The 21820-nt window shown below is 42.4% G+C and overlaps 2 long non-coding RNA genes and 2 other non-coding genes across 4 annotated transcripts; 2 read left to right on the top strand and 2 right to left on the bottom strand.

Annotated features, from left to right (window-relative positions):
* Positions 1 to 10632: 10632 nt before the first annotated feature.
* On the top strand, positions 10633 to 12420 carry LOC120024400. Its single transcript, XR_005472827.1, has 2 exons — positions 10633 to 11095; positions 11279 to 12420. It is a non-coding gene; the product is annotated as an uncharacterized LOC120024400 (long non-coding RNA).
* Positions 12421 to 13901: 1481 nt separating this feature from the next.
* trnaa-ugc lies at positions 13902 to 13977 on the top strand. Its single transcript has one exon. It is a non-coding gene; the product is annotated as a tRNA-Ala (tRNA).
* Positions 13978 to 15777: 1800 nt separating this feature from the next.
* On the bottom strand, positions 15778 to 15853 carry trnaa-ugc. The gene has a single exon. It is a non-coding gene; the product is annotated as a tRNA-Ala (tRNA).
* Positions 15854 to 17334: 1481 nt separating this feature from the next.
* LOC120024409 lies at positions 17335 to 18825 on the bottom strand. Its single transcript, XR_005472828.1, has 2 exons — positions 18660 to 18825; positions 17335 to 18476 (listed from the first exon to the last, which is right to left on the bottom strand). It is a non-coding gene; the product is annotated as an uncharacterized LOC120024409 (long non-coding RNA).
* Between the last annotated feature and the right edge of the window lie 2995 nt (positions 18826 to 21820).

Here is a 21820-nt window from a genome sequence, read left to right as displayed (position 1 = left end):
ACTGTGTTGTGCTGTTTTGTGTGGTGCTGTGTGGTGCTGTGTGGTGCTGTGTGGTGCTGTGTGGTGCTGTGTGGTACTGTGTGGTGCTATACTGTGTGGTGCTATACTGTGTGGTACTGTGTGGTGCTATACTGTGTGGTGCTGTTCTGTGTGGTGCTATACTGTGTGGTGCTGTTCTGTGTGGTGCTATACTGTGTGGTGCTATACTGTGTGGTGCTGTTCTGTGTGGTGCTATACTGTGTGGTGCTATACTGTGTGGTGCTGTTCTGTGTGGTGCTGATCTGTGTGGTGCTATAGTGTGATACTGTGTGGTGCTATACTGTGTGGTACTGTGTGGTGCTATACTGTGTGGTGCTATACTGTGTGGTGCTGTTCTGTGTGGTGCTGATCTGTGTGGTGCTATAGTGTGATACTGTGTGGTGCTATACTGTGTGGTACTGTGTGGTGCTATACTGTGTGGTACTGTGTGGTGCTATACTGTGTGGTACTGTGTGGTGCTATACTGTGTGGTGCTATACTGTGTGGTACTGTGTGGTGCTATACTGTGTGGTGCTATACTGTGTGGTGTTGTTCTGTGGGGTGCTATACTGTGTGGTGCTATGCTGTGTGGTGCTATACTGTGTGGTACTGTGTGGTGCTATACTGTGTGGTGCTATACTGTGTGGTACTGTGTGGTGCGCTGTGTGTTTGGGGCTGTATTATAGGAGACAACCCGTCACGTGTAGACTGAAGAGGGTAGTGGGCTGTGTAAAGGCTGTATCTTCTTGCCGTAATGAGATAGAGGTTGGGAGGCTATATGCATTAGCCTGTGGTTTATTCTCTTCACTGATGGCGAGAGGGAGAGAAGAACTGCTGCAAGAGTATCTCCCCTCCTCCATACTGCATGCCCCCTCTTCCTGGCACAGCTAACCAAACCCTCCAGCACCCCCGCAGGCTGGCAACAGGCAAACCTGAGCCTGACAGAGAACAATTTAGGCAAAATGCATGCTTGCTCAAACACACTTATCCCAACAAATTGTTTGGAGCGCCAAGCAGGCTTTTGTGTAGTTGTGCTGGGTAGGTGTAACGGATGTGAAATGGCTATCTAGTTAGCGGTGGTGCGCGCTAATAGCATTTCAAGTGGTGACGTCACTTGCTCTGAGACCTTGAAGTAGTGGTTCCCCTTGCTCTGCAAGGGCCGCGGCTTTTGTGGAGCGATGGGTAACGATGCTTCGTGGGTGACTGTTGTTGATGTGTGCAGAGGGTCCCTGGTTCGTGCCTGGGTCGGGGCGAGGGGACGGAGTAAAGTTATACTGTTACATTGGTGCCGTGACCCGAATCACGGGTCACGGCACCAATGTAACCCGGATCATCAATTAACTATTGATAAACAAAACATTGAACAACAATTGTGTGCTGTAGCATTTACGTTGACATTGTTCGAATAGACAATCAATGTTTGGCACTCGCTATTGTTGTTTGAAAAAGTCACTGTAAAAGATTAAAACATTCTGCCCACACCTCTACTTAAATGTGATCAAATTTGCCATTGCGCATTATTTTAGAAACTGTCACAGCCCAGTTCCAACATCTCCAAATCATACAGAAAATTAGGGCATTTTTGTTACCATAAAAGGAGAGCCTTTCTGAGGCCGGGTTGTAAACGATCGTTCACGAGCGCACAAATATAGAATGGCTCTGATTTATCAATGAAACCATGCAAATCCTAGAACCTCCATGTACACCAACATTCTGTGAGAAATTGACACACGGTTAATAAATGAGGCCCCTGGGAACCAAGGAGCTGACCGTGGACTACAGGAGAAAGAGGTGGTAGTAGAGCAGGTCAAGAGCTTCAAGTTCCTTGGCGTCCACATCACTATGGACTTAACATGGTCCACACAAACCCAAAAAGTCGTGAAGAGGTCACGACAGCGCCTCTTCCCCCTCAGGAGGCTGAAACGATTTGGCATGGGCCCTCGGATCCTCAAAAAGTTCTACAGCTACACCATCGAGAGCATCTTGACTGGCTGCATCACCACAAATGCACCGCCCTCAACAGCAAAGCGATACAGAGGGTGATGCAGACGACAGTACATCACTGGGGCCGAGCTCACTCCCATCCAGGACCTCCATATCAGGTGGTGTCAGATGAAGGCCTGGAAAATTGCCAAATACTTCAGCCACCCAAGCCATAGACTGTTCACTCTGCTAACGTCCAACAAACGGCACCGGAGCGTCCGGCTTTTGGACCAACAAGCTCCGAGACAGCTTCTACCCCCAAGCCATAAGACAGCTAAATAGCCATAAGACCGCTCAATAGTTCATTAAATGGTTACCCGGACTATCTGCATTGACCCTATCCTGCACTGACTCTTCTGTGTACACTCACAAGACGATGTACACTGAGTGTACAAAACATAAAGAACACCTTCCTAATAATGATTTTTACTTGCAACCCCCCCCCCCCCCCCCTTTGCCCTCAGGATAGCCTCAGTTCGTCAGGGAATGGACTCTAGAAGGTGTCAAAAGCGTTCCACAGGGATGCCGGCCCATGCTGACTCCAATGCTTCCTACAGTTGTGTCAAGTTGGCTGGATGTCCTTTGGATGGTGGAAACTGTTGAGCATTAAAACACAGCAGTGTAGCAGTTCCTGACACAAACCGGTGCACCTGGCACCTACTACCACACCCCGTTCAAAGGCACTTAAATCTTTTGTTTTAATCCATGTCTCAATTGTCTCAAGGCTTAAAAATACTTATTTAACCCGTCTCCTCCCCTTCATCTACACTGATTGAAGTGGATTTAACAAGTCACATCAATAAGGGATCCTAGCTTTCAGCTGGATTCACCTGGTCAGTTTATGTCATGGAAAGAGCAGGTGTTCATCATGCTTTGTACACTCAGTGTATACACCCTATCACTCACACACACTACAAATCAAATTTAAAAGCAAATGTATTCATATAGCCCTTCTTACATCAGCTGATATAACAAAGTGCTGTACAGAAACCCAGCCTAAAACCCCAAAAAGCAAGCAATGCAGATGTAGAAGCACGGTGGCTAGGAAAAACTCCCTAGAAAGGCCAAAACCTAGGAAGAAACCTAGAAAGGAACCAGGCTATGAGGGGTGGCCAGTCCTCTTCTGGCTATGCCGGGTGGAGATTATAACAGAACATGGCCAAGATGTTCAAATGTTCATAAATGACCAGCATGGTCAAATAATAATAATCACAGTAGTTGTCGAGGGTGCAACAGGTCAGCACCTCAGGAGTAAATGTCAGTTGGCTTTTCATAGTCGATCATTGAGAGTATCTCTACCGCTCCTGCTGTCTCTAGAGAGTTGATAACAGCAGGTCTGGGACAGGTAGCACGTCCGGTGAACAGGTCAGGGTTCCATAGCCGCAGGCAGAACAGTTGAAACTGGAGCAACAGCACGGCCAGGTGGACTTTGGGACAGCAAGGAGTCATCATGCCAGGTAGTCCTGAGGCATGGTCCTAGGGCTCAGGTCCTCCGAGAGAGAGAAGGGAAGAAAGAGAGAACGAGAGAATTAGAGAGAGCATACTTAAATTCACACAGGACACCGGATAAGACAGGAGAAATACTCCAGATATAACAGACTGACCCTAGCCCCCCGACACATAAACTACTGCAGCATAAATACTGGAGGCTGAGACAGGAGGGGTCAGGAGACACTGTGGCACCATCCGATGATACCCCCGGACAGGGCATAACAGGCAGGATATAACCCCACCCACTTTGCCAAAGCACTGCCCCCACACCACTAGAGGGATATCTTCAACCACCAACTTACCATCCTGAGACAAAGCCGAGTATAGCCCACAAAGATCTCCGCCATGGCACAACCCAATGGGGGGCGCCAACCCAGACAGGAAGACCACATCAGTGACTCAACCCATTCAAGTGACGCACCCCTCCTAGGGACGGCATGGAAGAGCACCAGTAAGCCAGTGACTCAGCCACTGTAATAGGGTTAGAGGCAGAGAATCCCAGTGGAGAGAGGGGAACCGGCCAGGCAGAGACAGCACGGACACTCAAAACACACACACACACACACACACACACACACACACACACACACACACACACACACACACACACACACACTGTTCTTTATTTTACCTATCCTGATGCCAAGTCACTTTACCTTGCCTTGATGGACATATCTACCTCAAATACCTCAGACCCTTACACATTGATCTTTGACAATTTTTAGGGCCTTACTCTGACACCGCCTGGTATAGAGGTCCTGGATGGCAGGAAGCATACACCCCAGTGATGTACTGGGTCGTACGCACTACCCTCTGTAGTGCCTTGCGGTCGGGGGCTGAGCAGTTGCCATACCAGGCAGTTGCCATACCAGGCAGTGATGCAACCAGTCAGGATGCTCTCGATGGTGCAGCTGTAGAACCTTTTGTGGATCTGAGGACCCATGACATATCTTTTCAGTCTCCTGAGGGGGAATAGGTTTTGTCATGCCCTCTTCATGACTGTCTTGGTGTGCTTGGACCATGCTAGTTTGTTGATGATGTGGACACCAAGGAACCTTGAAGCTCTCAACCTGCTCCACTACAGCCCCGTCGATGAGAATGGGGGTGTGCTCGGTCCTCCTTTTCCTGTAGACAACAATCATCTCCTTTGTTTTGGTCACGTTGAGGGACAGATTGTTGTCCTGGCACCACACGGCCAGGTCTCTGACCTCCTCCCTATATGCTGTCTCATTGTTGTTGGTGATCAGGCCTACCACTGTTGTGTCATCGGCAAACTTAATGATGGTGTTGGAGTCGTGCCTGGCCGTGCAGTCATGAGTGAACAGGGAGTACAGGAGGGAACTGAGCACGCATCCCTGAGGGGCCCTCGTGTTAGGGCTCAGCGTGACGGATGTGTTGTTACCTACCCTTACCACCTGGGAGCGGCCCGTCAGGAAGTCCAGGACCCAGTTGCAGAGGGAGGTGTTCAGTCCTAGGGTCATTAGCTTAGTGAAGTGCTTTACACTGAGCTGTAGTCAATGAATAGCATTCTCACATAGGTGTTCCTTTTGTCCAGGTGTGAAAGGGCAGTGTGGAGTGCAAAATAGATTGCATCATCTGTGGATCTGTTGGGGCTGTATGCAAATTGGAGTGGGTCTAGGGTTTCTGAGATAATGGTGTTGATGTTATCCATGACCAGCCTTTCAAAGCATTTTATGGCTACAGACGTGAATGCTACGGGTCAGTAGTCATTGAGGCAGGTTACCTTAGTGTTTTTGGGCACAGGGACTATAGTTGTCTGCTTGAAACATGTTTCTATTACAGACTCAGACAGGGAGAGGTTGAAAATATCAGTGGAGACACTTGCCAGTTGATCAGCGCCCGCTCGGAGTACACCTCCTGGTAATCCGTCTGGCCCTGCGGCCTTGTGAACGTTGACCTGTTTAAAGGTCTTTACTCTATACAACAGTTTTCTTCAGTGCAACATATCCCTCAGGAAAAGGTACGAGTAGCATTTGAGAGTTTTTCTCTAAGTGAAAGTGCTCTGCAGTGGTAAGTGTCCATTGCAGTGGTAAGTGTCGCTATGTCGGAACCTCTTGCAGCACTGTTTTCCAAGGTGGTGGGGTCCAATGACTGAGTCCTGTGGCTGAGATTAATGTATGGTCCAGTGAGATGGTAGACGATACTGATGTATGTGTTAGCTGGTTGGGGATGTGCAGTGAGAGGACAGTGAGACATGAAATGATTGTTGTTAGTTACCTGGTTGAGGTTGTTTAGGTTGATGTCCAGGCCACAGACAAACTCTGAGTGGTGCTTCAGCATCTCCAGCAGCGGCTGCTCTGTCCTGGAGCAGTCCCAGAGCCTGTGGAAGCAGACACAGCCCAACACAACACCAGGCAATCAAACTAATTGAAAAGCCATTTCTCTTTCCCCCTTCCCCTTCTGACGGTGGGGGTGGTGGCTAAAAGCCCTGACGCAGCCCGCGCCAGACTGATCCACTTTGCAAATGTAATTAAATCATTTATTTTGAAAATACTCTGGGCCTATTGAAATACATTAGGGAAGCAATAATACTAACACTGCCATAGAGCACAGCCAAGGCCTGTGTTTTATGTGTGCCAGGGGAGTCAGTCATTTAGAGTGATATTATAGAAAGAAAGCTGTTAATCAGCATTAGGCCTCTCCCATACTATGACTGCACTGTGGGACTGGAGCCCATTGGAAGTTAACAAGTGGGATTGGAAAAGGGAAAGAGGATACCTAGTCAGTTGGACAACTGAATGCATTTACCTAAATGTGTCTTCCCTCTGAATCAGAGGGGTGTGGGGGGCCGCCAGGGAAGCAGTTGTTGTTGGGGGTTAACTGCCTTGCTCAAGGGCAGAACGGCAGATTTTTCCACCTCGCCGGCTACTGTCCCAATGCTCTAACCAGTAGGCTACCAAGAGAGAATGCACAACGCGTTTGAATCAAAGGAAATAAGAGGTTTGGAAAAACAATGCAGAGGATGAATACGTGTTCTCTAGTCTAAATGATAGATCGGTGTTCAACAGAAGAATGAAACAGATCCACAAAGAGAACAAGGCTCCCCCTTTAAGTCTGCAGTACATAACAACCCATTCACTTTAAAGAGAGTAGTGTCAGTAGGACTCAGAAGATGACACAGTCTATTTACATGACTTACACTCATTAAGTTTCTGTGGAAACAAACAATAAATCTGATCCAGGCCTAGTGATGACGTGGTCTGGCTCAGACACTGTAGGTGGCTCTCGCTCTCGTTCCTGTCACAATGCCCAGCCAGCGCTCAGGCTAATTCAGGTGAGACAATATCCTGCTATAATTAGCCCTCCAAATAACAGGAGGCAGCGGCCAGCGCATTGTTTACCTTCTGTCCCAACACTTCTGATTGAACAGAGCCCACCATGGCAAGCCAAGCTCACCTAGCACTGTGAATCAAACAGGACACATAATGTCATGTAAACACCAGAAGCTGGTAGAATTCTAAAGACACCCAACATGAGGCCTTGGATGAGGTCTGTGTTACGACCGATGCCTTCGCCTCAATCCAGTCCCATGCCTCTAATGAATGGACAGTACAGGCATGACACACAAGGCACAGGCTGTCTTTTTCGATCTATAGGAAAACAAAGCTTTTGTTCAGAAGCGCCATGATGATCTTAGGAAAATCATTTCCATTAATTACCTTTAAAGTGAAGGTGATCGATGCAGTGCAGTACAGTACTGGACAATAATGACCTGGTGTCTTAGCTGAATATGAGACAGCAACATGTTCCTAATGGTAAAACACACTGCTCTAAACAGTAATGCTCCAGGACTTGTTTATGTAGCTTCCAGAGTGGCCGTACTTCGGATGTAAATCTGTATACACACATGGTCTTACAACTTACACTGACAATCCTGGTTTAATACCCGGTCAGGTACACATACACAAATGTGAATGATGTTACACACGAATACAAGTCACTGAGGCCAGAACAACACAATATTGTAAGTTAGCCTTGAGGCAAAAATGGTCATGTGCCGCATGAGAGACTCATGATCCTGCTCTGTGCCCAGGAGCACAGAAGCACCAGGGTGGGACACAATGATGACTATGATATATAGAAGTGCTCTCCCATAGCCACTGACTTTCACATGTGACAGTGGAAACAAAAAGCCTGATCAAGGAAAGTGACATGTAAATAGCAGCATATGTGTGGCATGTGTGTTAAGAGTTCAAGGTGTGCCTTGAATTACAGTATGACAATAATCCAGTGACAGGGCATATCAAAGAAAAACGTCCCAAAAAGGACTCATTCCTGAGTGTTTTTTCTTTGGTAAGCCCAATCAAATCAAATCACATCTTTGAATTTTTATTTTTATTTTTTTATTTCACCTTTATTTAACCAGGTAGGCTAGTTGAGAACAAGTTCTCATTTGCAACTGCGACCTGGCCAAGATAAAGCATAGCAGTGTGAACAGACAACAACACAGAGTTACACATGGAGTAAACAATAAACAAGTCAATAACATAGTAGGGGGAAAAAAGGAAAAAAAAGAGAATCTATATACAATGTGTGCAAAAGGCATGAGGAGGTAGGCAATAAATAGGCCATAGGAGCGAATAATTACAATTTAGCAGATTAACACTGGGGTGATAAATCATCAGATGATCATGTGCAAATAGAGATACTGGTGTGCAAAAGAGCAGAAAAGTAAATAAATGAAAACAGTATGGGGATGAGGTAGGTAAATTGGGTGGGCTATATACCGATGGACTATGTACAGCTGCAGCGATCGGTTAGCTGCTCAGATAGCAGATGTTTAAAGTTGTTGAGGGAGATAAAAGTCTCCAACTTCAGAGATTTTTGCAATTCGTTCCAGTCGCAGGCAGCAGAGAACTGGAAGGAAAGGCGGCCAAATTAGGTTTTGGCTTTAGGGATGATCAGTGAGATACACCTGCTGGAGCGCGTACTACGGGTGGGTGTTGCCATCGCGACCAGTGAACTGAGATAAGGCGGCGCTTTACCTAGCATAGCCTTGTCGTGTGTAACATTTGTCACATACAACACATTCACCTTATAGTGAAATGCTTACTTACAAGCCCTTAACCAACAATGCAGTTTTAAGAAAATACCCCCCAAAAAGTAAGAGATAATAATAACAAATAATTAAAGACCAACAGTAGAGAGAATAAAGTAGATGTCACACGTCAAAATCTTGATTTATGACCCTATGTCCTGCTGTAGGAGGCATGCCCATATTTGGGCTTCCGGTCAGGACATCCTGGCGGGGTGGGGGTCGGTGGGGTGAGTAAGTGACAAGGTGTCAATGTCATAAATCAAAATCTTGATTTATGACCCTATGTCCTGCTAAAGGGTCCATGCCCATATTTGGGCTTCCGGTCAGGACATCCTGGTGGTTAGGTGGGGGCGGGGGGTGAGTAAGTGACCAGGTGTCAGGTCAACCGTCAAAAGCATGATTTATGACCCTATGTCCTGTAGAAGGGTGCATGCCCATATTTGGGCTTCAGGTCAGGACATCCTGGTGGTTAGGGGGGTCGGGGTGGGGTGAGTAAGTGACCAGGTGTCAGGTCAACCTGTTACTGTTTCTCACGGCTTAGAGTGTGAAAAGAGTTTTATGATGTCTTTGAAGTTGTCATGATGTTTGATGTCTAGTGTCCTGTTTGGAATGGGTTGGGGGTTAATGAACATTTCAAAGAGTAAGGCCTATTTTATAGCCCTCCGGGGTTGTTGTCTATGAAACACGAATGTCCTGGGGTATTGGGCTTTGCAGACGCCTTATAAAGCCCCAGAACAATACATGTTTAAGACTGTACAAGATCTTAAAAATAACCATGGATTTTGTGATCAGTGACAAAGCAGTGATGACGGTGTGTGTGTGTGTGTGTTAGAAACAAGGTCCCTGCGCATTGTGGACATTTCAAGCTTTCAACAACAATAAAACAGCCATCTAAATAATGTTTCTAGGCCTAACACACTGTTGAGTTTCCTATTTAGTTGTCTTTATATGTATATGCACCGAGCTTCCAGGTGGCTCCAGCCTATGGTTGTTCGGTGCATGTACACCGGGGAGATTAGAACCCCAAAGAAAGATCCTAAAGGTAATTTCAGGTTTAGGTTTAGGGTATAATAACTTTAGTGAAACCGCATTTCAACCTATGTACAGACATAGAGAGCCAACACATAAAGGTGTAACAGGGATGAATGGATATTCAAGGTACAACAGTGGTCTTCTGTAACAAGCAATATGTGTTAAATATGGGCCACAGTCAAGCATGACAGCCTCTTTAGGAAAGGCCTTTACTTAGGACTTAAACAGAATAATTTTATACCCAGCTTATTCCTTAATGCTGTGGGATAAATCAGGTGTTTCTAGGTGGGCTTAAACAAATCTACAGTGAAACAAAAGTGTACATTTTACACATATGTTTATTGACTTTTAAAAAGACCACAGGAACATGACCGATATAGTGGAGATGCATGCTACACAAATCGGCTATTGGATATTCAATGTACAACAATAGTCTTAGGTAACAAGCAATACGTGTTAAATATGGGCCACAGTCAATCATGACAGCCTCTTTATGAAAGGCCTTTACTTATGACTTAAACAGATTCATTTTCTACCCATCTTATTCATTAAAGCTGAGGGCATACCCCAGGATTTACAGGCCGGACGGATTATCTACCCATGGAGGGAAAACTTACGGAGCTTTGAGGGAGTGTGCAAGCGTCTTAGCGATCGGATAATGGTCAGGGCTAACCAGGACCTATATCTGTAAGAAAGGCATAGTAAAATACATTAATTATGAACGGCTATAAACTGTATGTACTAAATATTTTGAATTAAATAAATGGTTTTAAAATTGTATCTCACCTTCTAACGATAGGAATAAGTCCTTTCCTTCTATCACCAAGCATGCCCCCGGAGAAAAAAGACTTGCGGAAAAAGCCATGTGCGCGCGTGTGTGTGCGTGCGTGTGCGGTAGTGGATGTGTGTGTGTTTCAAAAACAAAGAAAACGGGGAGGGGTGTGTGTTCATAAATGGCTATGCGGTTGCGCTCAAGGCTCTCTCTCTCTCTCTCTCTAGGCAGGGGTCGTTTGAAACCAAGGTTTACAATATACGTCAAAACAGAGCCCGACCCCCAAACAAAAAAGTGTGTCTGTGTCTTACGCATCCTAAACACAAAGGCCTTTCAAAACCTAATTTAGCTCAGGATGTAGGCTGTAGGGGCTAAAAAGTCAATCAGCCCAGCGATGTCTAGACCGCCCCACCCCAGCATCGAGGTGCTAGCCCCCCGGAGGTTGTAGAATATCAAAAGGGTCATAATGTTTAGACACCCCAATCACTTTGTTTGAACCAAATACCTTAGGAGTCAAATATACCTTGGGGGTATAGCCCGAAAAAACGTCAACCCAAGGCTATGTAAACTCATTCCGTACTTTCTCTAGTTAGGGGCACAACCAATATTGACAAACGATCCACTGTTACCACCGTTTTTAGCTCAGCTACACACCTCCAGGACCGCAGCTCCAGAATTGTTATCGGACTGACCCGTTAAAAAGATAATCTGGGAAACCCTCCTAATGGATCTTTCTGAAGGTGAGTTCGTGAAATAAATATATATATATGCTGTATATTAGATTTAGGATGCGGGGACTTGTTTGAACATTGTGAATGTTATAGTAATATTAAACAGGAGTTATAGGGGTTTTAACCGATGACAACAATTATTATTTTATTTAAGTCAAATGCACATATTCATGTAATTTAAAACGTTCGCAGGATATGCAACATTAAGCCACCTGCATCCCGGGGATAAAGGATATGGAACCGCCTTCATTAGAATGGAATTCCGAAGAGCAACGGATGGACACAGAATTTTACGAGATATCTATATGTCAACTGTATGTATTTTTTATGATAAAATGTACACCCGACATCGAAAATCATACAACCCTGGAGGACATGATCGAAACGGAAGGGGGACCCCCGGAACATGAAGAGTAAAACATTGAATTCGGACGATTTCCCCGCTTCAAATGACATTTCGGAGGTCTCTGATTTGCGGTTGTTTGTGATGGGCAGAAAACAGGTTAAGGAAAACTCCGAGGCTGAAACAACATTCAGTCATGCTATTCTAAAACAGGAAGACAACGATTTTTACAGATATTCAGAAACAGAAGGACAATAATTATCATTATAATTTGTTTTTTAAATATATTTTTTAGGCCATATGTTAAATGGACGTATTCTTATAAGTTAAAATGTATCTATTTCGTATAAATACATGTTAACATTATCTAACGTCTGTATGATACCCAGAGGCTACAGGGCCTAAGGGATTGGGAACCGACAGAGTTAGACGGGGATTCTCAGAAGCAAACTGCGTCAGGTCCTTTACGTGGCCCATTCACTAATACACTATTTTCGGCGTAAGTCCCCCCACCCGACTACGGAAGAGCAGATGAAACAGAGACAATTCTGGGGGCTTGTACTGAAGGCCTTAACCTAACTCCAAACACAAGCCAGCACCCCAGGACAGATAAAACGATAGACGGTGAATCTGTCCTTCCTCATGGAACTTTTTTGAAGGGGAGTTGAATATTAGAGGTGATGTTTGTATATATATATATATTATCTAAGAATGATTGGTATTAATTCTAGGCATTTACAGGTATGTTTTTAAAAATGAAGGCTATTTATACAATGAAACATTGTTTTTATTCCTACTGTTTGTAAACAATAGCTTCTGCCCCCTTAGGGTCTACTTGAACCGCTTATTAAATCAGACCTCTCAGACCAGAAAGTATGATTAGAAACCATGGCAAACTATATTCAATCTGTGATTAGAAACGATAATTAGAAGCTATGACAAAACTATGATCAAACTATGATAATAAACTATGAACAACTATGAAGACAGGGCGGTATGTGTGTGAATGATGAGCTATTATTTAAGTGTATAATATTACTCTTTCTCTCTCTCTGTCAGGCTATGAAAAAGACAAGAGAAAGGACAGTGACTCCTGAGTGTTGATAGGTCTTAGATTTTTATAGACAGGGTATCTGTAAAACACAATGTGACAACTATTGAAGATGCAAAAAGGGGTTTTCAGAAATATATTTGGTTGACAGATTTGTATTATTATAAAAAGTAATATAAAAAAGGATTAGAATCTTTAGTATTATTATGTTACATGCGAGACATACCCAGAAATGTCAGCGTAGACAACTTACAAGAATGTGTTTACCGGGCCGTGATGAAAACATTTTAAAGGAGCTTTAATTCAAACATGCAAAGATATATATTTGATACAATTACCAACGTTAAAAACTGTTGTTACAATATCACAAATAAGGTTTCTCGGACTAACACACTGTAGAGTTTCCTATATACTAAAGAACAATCACTAAGACAAAACACAAAAAGTTGTAATACATTCAGTATACAGGGCATTCTATATGGAAAACAGGTACATTTTGAAAGATTATGATGTTGATGTGATTTTTAAAAATTAATTTAGCAATTTAGGATAATACGGTTTATTTTATACTTTACTTAAATTGTATTATTTATCTTGCCTCATACCAGGCTAATACACTACCAAGCCATGCAAACAGCTAGGGAATTAACCCAGAACAGTTGTGGGTCTTTTTTTTTTTTTTTTGGAACAATAAATGATCAAGAATACCAATAGGCTTGATCTGATCCTCAAACCTATCACGACATCCTAGAATGCACAGACATATGCAAAACCATAAAACTCTGACAAGAAAACAATGAAAATCTTAACATGACTACATGCCCTGCCATTATTTTTTAGTTACCATCCACCCAATGGTTGAATTTGGTACTTTTTCTATGTAGATGCACCGAGCCTCCAAGTGGCTGGAGACATACAACAGGCTAAATTAAAATGACCCAGTATGTGAAAAGCTGGGGGGTCAAATGTATTTTTTATGTATGGTTTTTGTTACAATCAACAGGGCTTCCTAACATTCGACATAACTAGTAAGCCTTACGCGGGAGATTAGAACTCAAAAGTAATAGGGGGTAAGAAAGATCATAAAGGTAATTTCATATTTCGGTTTAGGGGGTTAATAACTTTAGGGAAAACAATATTCACACTATGTGGATTATAAACATGTTAGAGAGCCATCACATCATGATGTAACAGGGATGAGTGGCGATTCAAAGTACAACAGGAGGCTTATGTAAACTGCAATACGGGTTAAATATGTTCTACATACAGCCAAGACTGAGTGGTTTCACAAACTCCCTTTAAAGGTTTTGTAAGAAAGTTGTAACAGGCCTCATTCAACAGTCTAGAGATTAACCTAGAGACACCAAAAACATCAACGTTTAGAGCAGCTTGGAGATTATTCCCCCATGTAAGAGCCACACGGCCCCGTGTGGCTCAGTTGGTAGAGCATGGCGCTTGCAACGCCAGGGTTGTGGGTTCGATTCCCACGGGGGGCCAGTACAAAAAAAAAAAGTATGAATGTATGTACTTGTAAGTCGCTCTGGATAAGAGCGTCTGCTAAATGACTTAAAATGTAAAATGTAAAATGTAAGGGGGCAAAGAGTTGATTTACCTAACCCTGTACAAACCAAAGGAATTTCCAGAGTTAGCAAACCCTGACACTGGGTATGATAACTCTGACTCGTATGTCTAATGATTATTGTAGATGTTTACACCTGAGGGAGTTTACAGTAGGTCAATTAGATGTATAAAGGCAAAGAGAGCAACAAATTGACCTACGTGACCTCAAAGGACAGCCTACTTTATAATAGAGAATGCATGGATGTGTACTGAACATGTACCCCTTATAAAACATAGCGATCTACGGTCAAATGCATCTAAAGTTTTTAATGAAGTGGCCGCGGCATTTAATTTAGATTACTTCAACATAGTCTAGAACCAGTAAGACCATTGATTGAATGATCTGCTTTGTGCTATTGAGCAAGAGGCCTGACCCATTTCTATGTAAGAAGCAGCATCTTTATATTATTTTTTATATTCAGCTTCTTAATTAACTAACACATAAATATGTTTTTTTTATTTTTATTTTTTTAAGTCAGCTTAACGTCTATACTAGTACAACATATTAGGTACATACACTTCAATCATTAGAATTATTTTCGTATACTCGTGAAAACAACATATACTTAGTTTTTACACGTATTCTATAATGATTTAAAGTCAATAAAGATTTGATGCAAAATAAAAGCATAATGTAGTTCAGATAGAGCAAGATCAGCAGGGCGGGAGATAGATTACACACCTGTATCAAGGGCTTGAATTTCTGACAAAATAATATTATTAATGTATACAATAAATTTGTTTATTAGACATTCAAACATATAACGCAATATTGAGATACTAAAAAATGTATAAAGTATGTATTTCCCTGAAACCAATAGTGTATATAGTTGGTAACTCACATTATCATGGTTCAACGATAGGTGTTTCATTCTGTGGTGTTCTACATTGTGGGGGGACAAACTTATGTTTTCCTGGAAGGGTGAGCTTTCATGAATGGGGTCAAATCTTTATTGACTTTAAATCATTATAGAATACGTGTAAAAACTAAGTATATGTTGTTTTCACGAGTATACGAAAATAATTCTAATGATTGAAGTGTATGTACCTAATATGTTGTACTAGTATAGACGTTAAGCTGACTTAAAAAAATAAAAATAAAAAAAACATATTTATGTGTTAGTTAATTAAGAAGCTGAATATAAAAAATAATATAAAGATGCTGCTTCTTACATAGAAATGGGTCAGGCCTCTTGCTCAATAGCACAAAGCAGATCATTCAATCAATGGTCTTACTGGTTCTAGACTATGTTGAAGTAATCTAAATTAAATGCCGCGGCCACTTCATTAAAAACTTTAGATGCATTTGACCGTAGATCGCTATGTTTTATAAGGGGTACATGTTCAGTACACATCCATGCATTCTCTATTATAAAGTAGGCTGTCCTTTGAGGTCACGTAGGTCAATTTGTTGCTCTCTTTGCCTTTATACATCTAATTGACCTACTGTAAACTCCCTCAGGTGTAAACATCTACAATAATCATTAGACATACGAGTCAGAGTTATCATACCCAGTGTCAGGGTTTGCTAACTCTGGAAATTCCTTTGGTTTGTACAGGGTTAGGTAAATCAACTCTTTGCCCCCCCCCTTACATTTTACATTTTAAGTCATTTAGCAGACGCTCTTATCCAGAGCGACTTACAAGTACATACATTCATACTTTTTTTTTTTGTACTGGCCCCCCGTGGGAATCGAACCCACAACCCTGGCGTTGCAAGCGCCATGCTCTACCAACTGAGCCACACGGGGCCGTGTGGCTCTTACATGGGGGAATAATCTCCAAGCTGCTCTAAACGTTGATGTTTTTGGTGTCTCTAGGTTAATCTCTAGACTGTTGAATGAGGCCTGTTACAACTTTCTTACAAAACCTTTAAAGGGAGTTTGTGAAACCACTCAGTCTTGGCTGTATGTAGAACATATTTAACCCGTATTGCAGTTTACATAAGCCTCCTGTTGTACTTTGAATCGCCACTCATCCCTGTTACATCATGATGTGATGGCTCTCTAACATGTTTATAATCCACATAGTGTGAATATTGTTTTCCCTAAAGTTATTAACCCCCTAAACCGAAATATGAAATTACCTTTATGATCTTTCTTACCCCCTATTACTTTTGAGTTCTAATCTCCCGCGTAAGGCTTACTAGTTATGTCGAATGTTAGGAAGCCCTGTTGATTGTAACAAAAACCATACATAAAAAATACATTTGACCCCCCAGCTTTTCACATACTGGGTCATTTTAATTTAGCCTGTTGTATGTCTCCAGCCACTTGGAGGCTCGGTGCATCTACATAGAAAAAGTACCAAATTCAACCATTGGGTGGATGGTAACTAAAAAATAATGGCAGGGCATGTAGTCATGTTAAGATTTTCATTGTTTTCTTGTCAGAGTTTTATGGTTTTGCATATGTCTGTGCATTCTAGGATGTCGTGATAGGTTTGAGGATCAGATCAAGCCTATTGGTATTCTTGATCATTTATTGTTCCAAAAAAAAAAAAAAAAGACCCACAACTGTTCTGGGTTAATTCCCTAGCTGTTTGCATGGCTTGGTAGTGTATTAGCCTGGTATGAGGCAAGATAAATAATACAATTTAAGTAAAGTATAAAATAAACCGTATTATCCTAAATTGCTAAATTAATTTTTAAAAATCACATCAACATCATAATCTTTCAAAATGTACCTGTTTTCCATATAGAATGCCCTGTATACTGAATGTATTACAACTTTTTGTGTTTTGTCTTAGTGATTGTTCTTTAGTATATAGGAAACTCTACAGTGTGTTAGTCCGAGAAACCTTATTTGTGATATTGTAACAACAGTTTTTAACGTTGGTAATTGTATCAAATATATATCTTTGCATGTTTGAATTAAAGCTCCTTTAAAATGTTTTCATCACGGCCCGGTAAACACATTCTTGTAAGTTGTCTACGCTGACATTTCTGGGTATGTCTCGCATGTAACATAATAATACTAAAGATTCTAATCCTTTTTTATATTACTTTTTATAATAATACAAATCTGTCAACCAAATATATTTCTGAAAACCCCTTTTTGCATCTTCAATAGTTGTCACATTGTGTTTTACAGATACCCTGTCTATAAAAATCTAAGACCTATCAACACTCAGGAGTCACTGTCCTTTCTCTTGTCTTTTTCATAGCCTGACAGAGAGAGAGAAAGAGTAATATTATACACTTAAATAATAGCTCATCATTCACACACATACCGCCCTGTCTTCATAGTTGTTCATAGTTTATTATCATAGTTTGATCATAGTTTTGTCATAGCTTCTAATTATCGTTTCTAATCACAGATTGAATATAGTTTGCCATGGTTTCTAATCATACTTTCTGGTCTGAGAGGTCTGATTTAATAAGCGGTTCAAGTAGACCCTAAGGGGGCAGAAGCTATTGTTTACAAACAGTAGGAATAAAAACAATGTTTCATTGTATAAATAGCCTTCATTTTTAAAAACATACCTGTAAATGCCTAGAATTAATACCAATCATTCTTAGATAATATATATATATATACAAACATCACCTCTAATATTCAACTCCCCTTCAAAAAAGTTCCATGAGGAAGGACAGATTCACCGTCTATCGTTTTATCTGTCCTGGGGTGCTGGCTTGTGTTTGGAGTTAGGTTAAGGCCTTCAGTACAAGCCCCCAGAATTGTCTCTGTTTCATCTGCTCTTCCGTAGTCGGGTGGGGGGACTTACGCCGAAAATAGTGTATTAGTGAATGGGCCACGTAAAGGACCTGACGCAGTTTGCTTCTGAGAATCCCCGTCTAACTCTGTCGGTTCCCAATCCCTTAGGCCCTGTAGCCTCTGGGTATCATACAGACGTTAGATAATGTTAACATGTATTTATACGAAATAGATACATTTTAACTTATAAGAATACGTCCATTTAACATATGGCCTAAAAAATATATTTAAAAAACAAATTATAATGATAATTATTGTCCTTCTGTTTCTGAATATCTGTAAAAATCGTTGTCTTCCTGTTTTAGAATAGCATGACTGAATGTTGTTTCAGCCTCGGAGTTTTCCTTAACCTGTTTTCTGCCCATCACAAACAACCGCAAATCAGAGACCTCCGAAATGTCATTTGAAGCGGGGAAATCGTCCGAATTCAATGTTTTACTCTTCATGTTCCGGGGGTCCCCCTTCCGTTTCGATCATGTCCTCCAGGGTTGTATGATTTTCGATGTCGGGTGTACATTTTATCATAAAAAATACATACAGTTGACATATAGATATCTCGTAAAATTCTGTGTCCATCCGTTGCTCTTCGGAATTCCATTCTAATGAAGGCGGTTCCATATCCTTTATCCCCGGGATGCAGGTGGCTTAATGTTGCATATCCTGCGAACGTTTTAAATTACATGAATATGTGCATTTGACTTAAATAAAATAATAATTGTTGTCATCGGTTAAAACCCCTATAACTCCTGTTTAATATTACTATAACATTCACAATGTTCAAACAAGTCCCCGCATCCTAAATCTAATATACAGCATATATATATATTTATTTCACGAACTCACCTTCAGAAAGATCCATTAGGAGGGTTTCCCAGATTATCTTTTTAACGGGTCAGTCCGATAACAATTCTGGAGCTGCGGTCCTGGAGGTGTGTAGCTGAGCTAAAAACGGTGGTAACAGTGGATCGTTTGTCAATATTGGTTGTGCCCCTAACTAGAGAAAGTACGGAAAGAGTTTACATAGCCTTGGGTTGACGTTTTTTCGGGCTATACCCCCAAGGTATATTTGACTCCTAAGGTATTTGGTTCAAACAAAGTGATTGGGGTGTCTAAACATTATGACCCTTTTGATATTCTACAACCTCCGGGGGGCTAGCACCTCGATGCTGGGGTGGGGCGGTCTAGACATCGCTGGGCTGATTGACTTTTTAGCCCCTACAGCCTACATCCTGAGCTAAATTAGGTTTTGAAAGGCCTTTGTGTTTAGGATGCGTAAGACACAGACACACTTTTTTGTTTGGGGGTCGGGCTCTGTTTTGACGTATATTGTAAACCTTGGTTTCAAACGACCCCTGCCTAGAGAGAGAGAGAGAGAGAGCCTTGAGCGCAACCGCATAGCCATTTATGAACACACACCCCTCCCCGTTTTCTTTGTTTTTGAAACACACACACATCCACTACCGCACACGCACGCACACACACGCGCGCACATGGCTTTTTCCGCAAGTCTTTTTTCTCCGGGGGCATGCTTGGTGATAGAAGGAAAGGACTTATTCCTATCGTTAGAAGGTGAGATACAATTTTAAAACCATTTATTTAATTCAAAATATTTAGTACATACAGTTTATAGCCGTTCATAATTAATGTATTTTACTATGCCTTTCTTACAGATATAGGTCCTGGTTAGCCCTGACCATTATCCGATCGCTAAGACGCTTGCACACTCCCTCAAAGCTCCGTAAGTTTTCCCTCCATGGGTAGATAATCCGTCCGGCCTGTAAATCCTGGGGTATGCCCTCAGCTTTAATGAATAAGATGGGTAGAAAATGAATCTGTTTAAGTCATAAGTAAAGGCCTTTCATAAAGAGGCTGTCATGATTGACTGTGGCCCATATTTAACACGTATTGCTTGTTACCTAAGACTATTGTTGTACATTGAATATCCAATAGCCGATTTGTGTAGCATGCATCTCCACTATATCGGTCATGTTCCTGTGGTCTTTTTAAAAGTCAATAAACATATGTGTAAAATGTACACTTTTGTTTCACTGTAGATTTGTTTAAGCCCACCTAGAAACACCTGATTTATCCCACAGCATTAAGGAATAAGCTGGGTATAAAATTATTCTGTTTAAGTCCTAAGTAAAGGCCTTTCCTAAAGAGGCTGTCATGCTTGACTGTGGCCCATATTTAACACATATTGCTTGTTACAGAAGACCACTGTTGTACCTTGAATATCCATTCATCCCTGTTACACCTTTATGTGTTGGCTCTCTATGTCTGTACATAGGTTGAAATGCGGTTTCACTAAAGTTATTATACCCTAAACCTAAACCTGAAATTACCTTTAGGATCTTTCTTTGGGGTTCTAATCTCCCCGGTGTACATGCACCGAACAACCATAGGCTGGAGCCACCTGGAAGCTCGGTGCATATACATATAAAGACAACTAAATAGGAAACTCAACAGTGTGTTAGGCCTAGAAACATTATTTAGATGGCTGTTTTATTGTTGTTGAAAGCTTGAAATGTCCACAATGCGCAGGGACCTTGTTTCTAACACACACACACACACACCGTCATCACTGCTTTGTCACTGATCACAAAATCCATGGTTATTTTTAAGATCTTGTACAGTCTTAAACATGTATTGTTCTGGGGCTTTATAAGGCGTCTGCAAAGCCCAATACCCCAGGACATTCGTGTTTCATAGACAACAACCCCGGAGGGCTATAAAATAGGCCTTACTCTTTGAAATGTTCATTAACCCCCAACCCATTCCAAACAGGACACTAGACATCAAACATCATGACAACTTCAAAGACATCATAAAACTCTTTTCACACTCTAAGCCGTGAGAAACAGTAACAGGTTGACCTGACACCTGGTCACTTACTCACCCCACCCCGACCCCCCTAACCACCAGGATGTCCTGACCTGAAGCCCAAATATGGGCATGCACCCTTCTACAGGACATAGGGTCATAAATCATGCTTTTGACGGTTGACCTGACACCTGGTCACTTACTCACCCCCCGCCCCCACCTAACCACCAGGATGTCCTGACCGGAAGCCCAAATATGGGCATGGACCCTTTAGCAGGACATAGGGTCATAAATCAAGATTTTGATTTATGACATTGACACCTTGTCACTTACTCACCCCACCGACCCCCACCCCGCCAGGATGCCCTGACCGGAAGCCCAAATATGGGCATGCCTCCTACAGCAGGACATAGGGTCATAAATCAAGATTTTGATGTGTGACATCTGCTTTATTCTCTCTAACAGTAAATAAAAATAGCAGGGCTATATACAGGTGGTACCGGTACAGAGTCAATGTGCTGGGGCACCGATGTCAAGGTAATTGAGGTAATAAGTACATGTAGGTAGAGTTATTAAAGTGACTATGCATAGATAATAACAGAGAGTAGCAGCAGTGTAGGGGGGGGGGGGGGCAATTCAAATAGTCTGCATAGCCATTTTATTAGATGTTCAGGAGTCTTATGGCTTGGGGCAAGAAGCTGTTTAGAAGCCTCTTGGACCTAGACTTGGCGCTCCGGTACCACTTGCCATGCGGTAGCAGAGAGAACAGTCTATGACTAGGGTGGCTGGAGTCTTTGACACTTTTTAGGGCCTTCCTCTGACACCGCCTGGTATAGAGGTCCTGGATGGCAGGAAGCTTGGCCCCAGTGATGTACTGGGCCGTACGCACTACCCTTTGTAGTGCCTTGCGGTGGGAGGCCGCGCAGTTGCCATACCAGGCAGTTGCCATACCAGGCAGTGATGCAACCCGTCAGGATGCTCTCGATCAGTGGGCAGATCAATAAGTCAGGCTGGTGCTGGCCCAAACCTCAGCAGCCAACCAGCTAACCTGCCCTCTGCACGCCACCAGATAGATAGACAAGTTGTTGCACTGGGGAGGCCTGCTCTGATGATGTGGGCTCTGTTGGTGGAGGCATGTTGTTTAGTTTAGTTTATTCATTCAACCTTTCAACCAAACAAGC

The sequence above is a fragment of the Salvelinus namaycush genome, chromosome 29, assembly GCF_016432855.1.
Source record: "Salvelinus namaycush isolate Seneca chromosome 29, SaNama_1.0, whole genome shotgun sequence".
NCBI lineage: Eukaryota > Metazoa > Chordata > Actinopteri > Salmoniformes > Salmonidae > Salvelinus > Salvelinus namaycush.
This window is presented reverse-complemented; position numbering and strand designations above follow the sequence as displayed.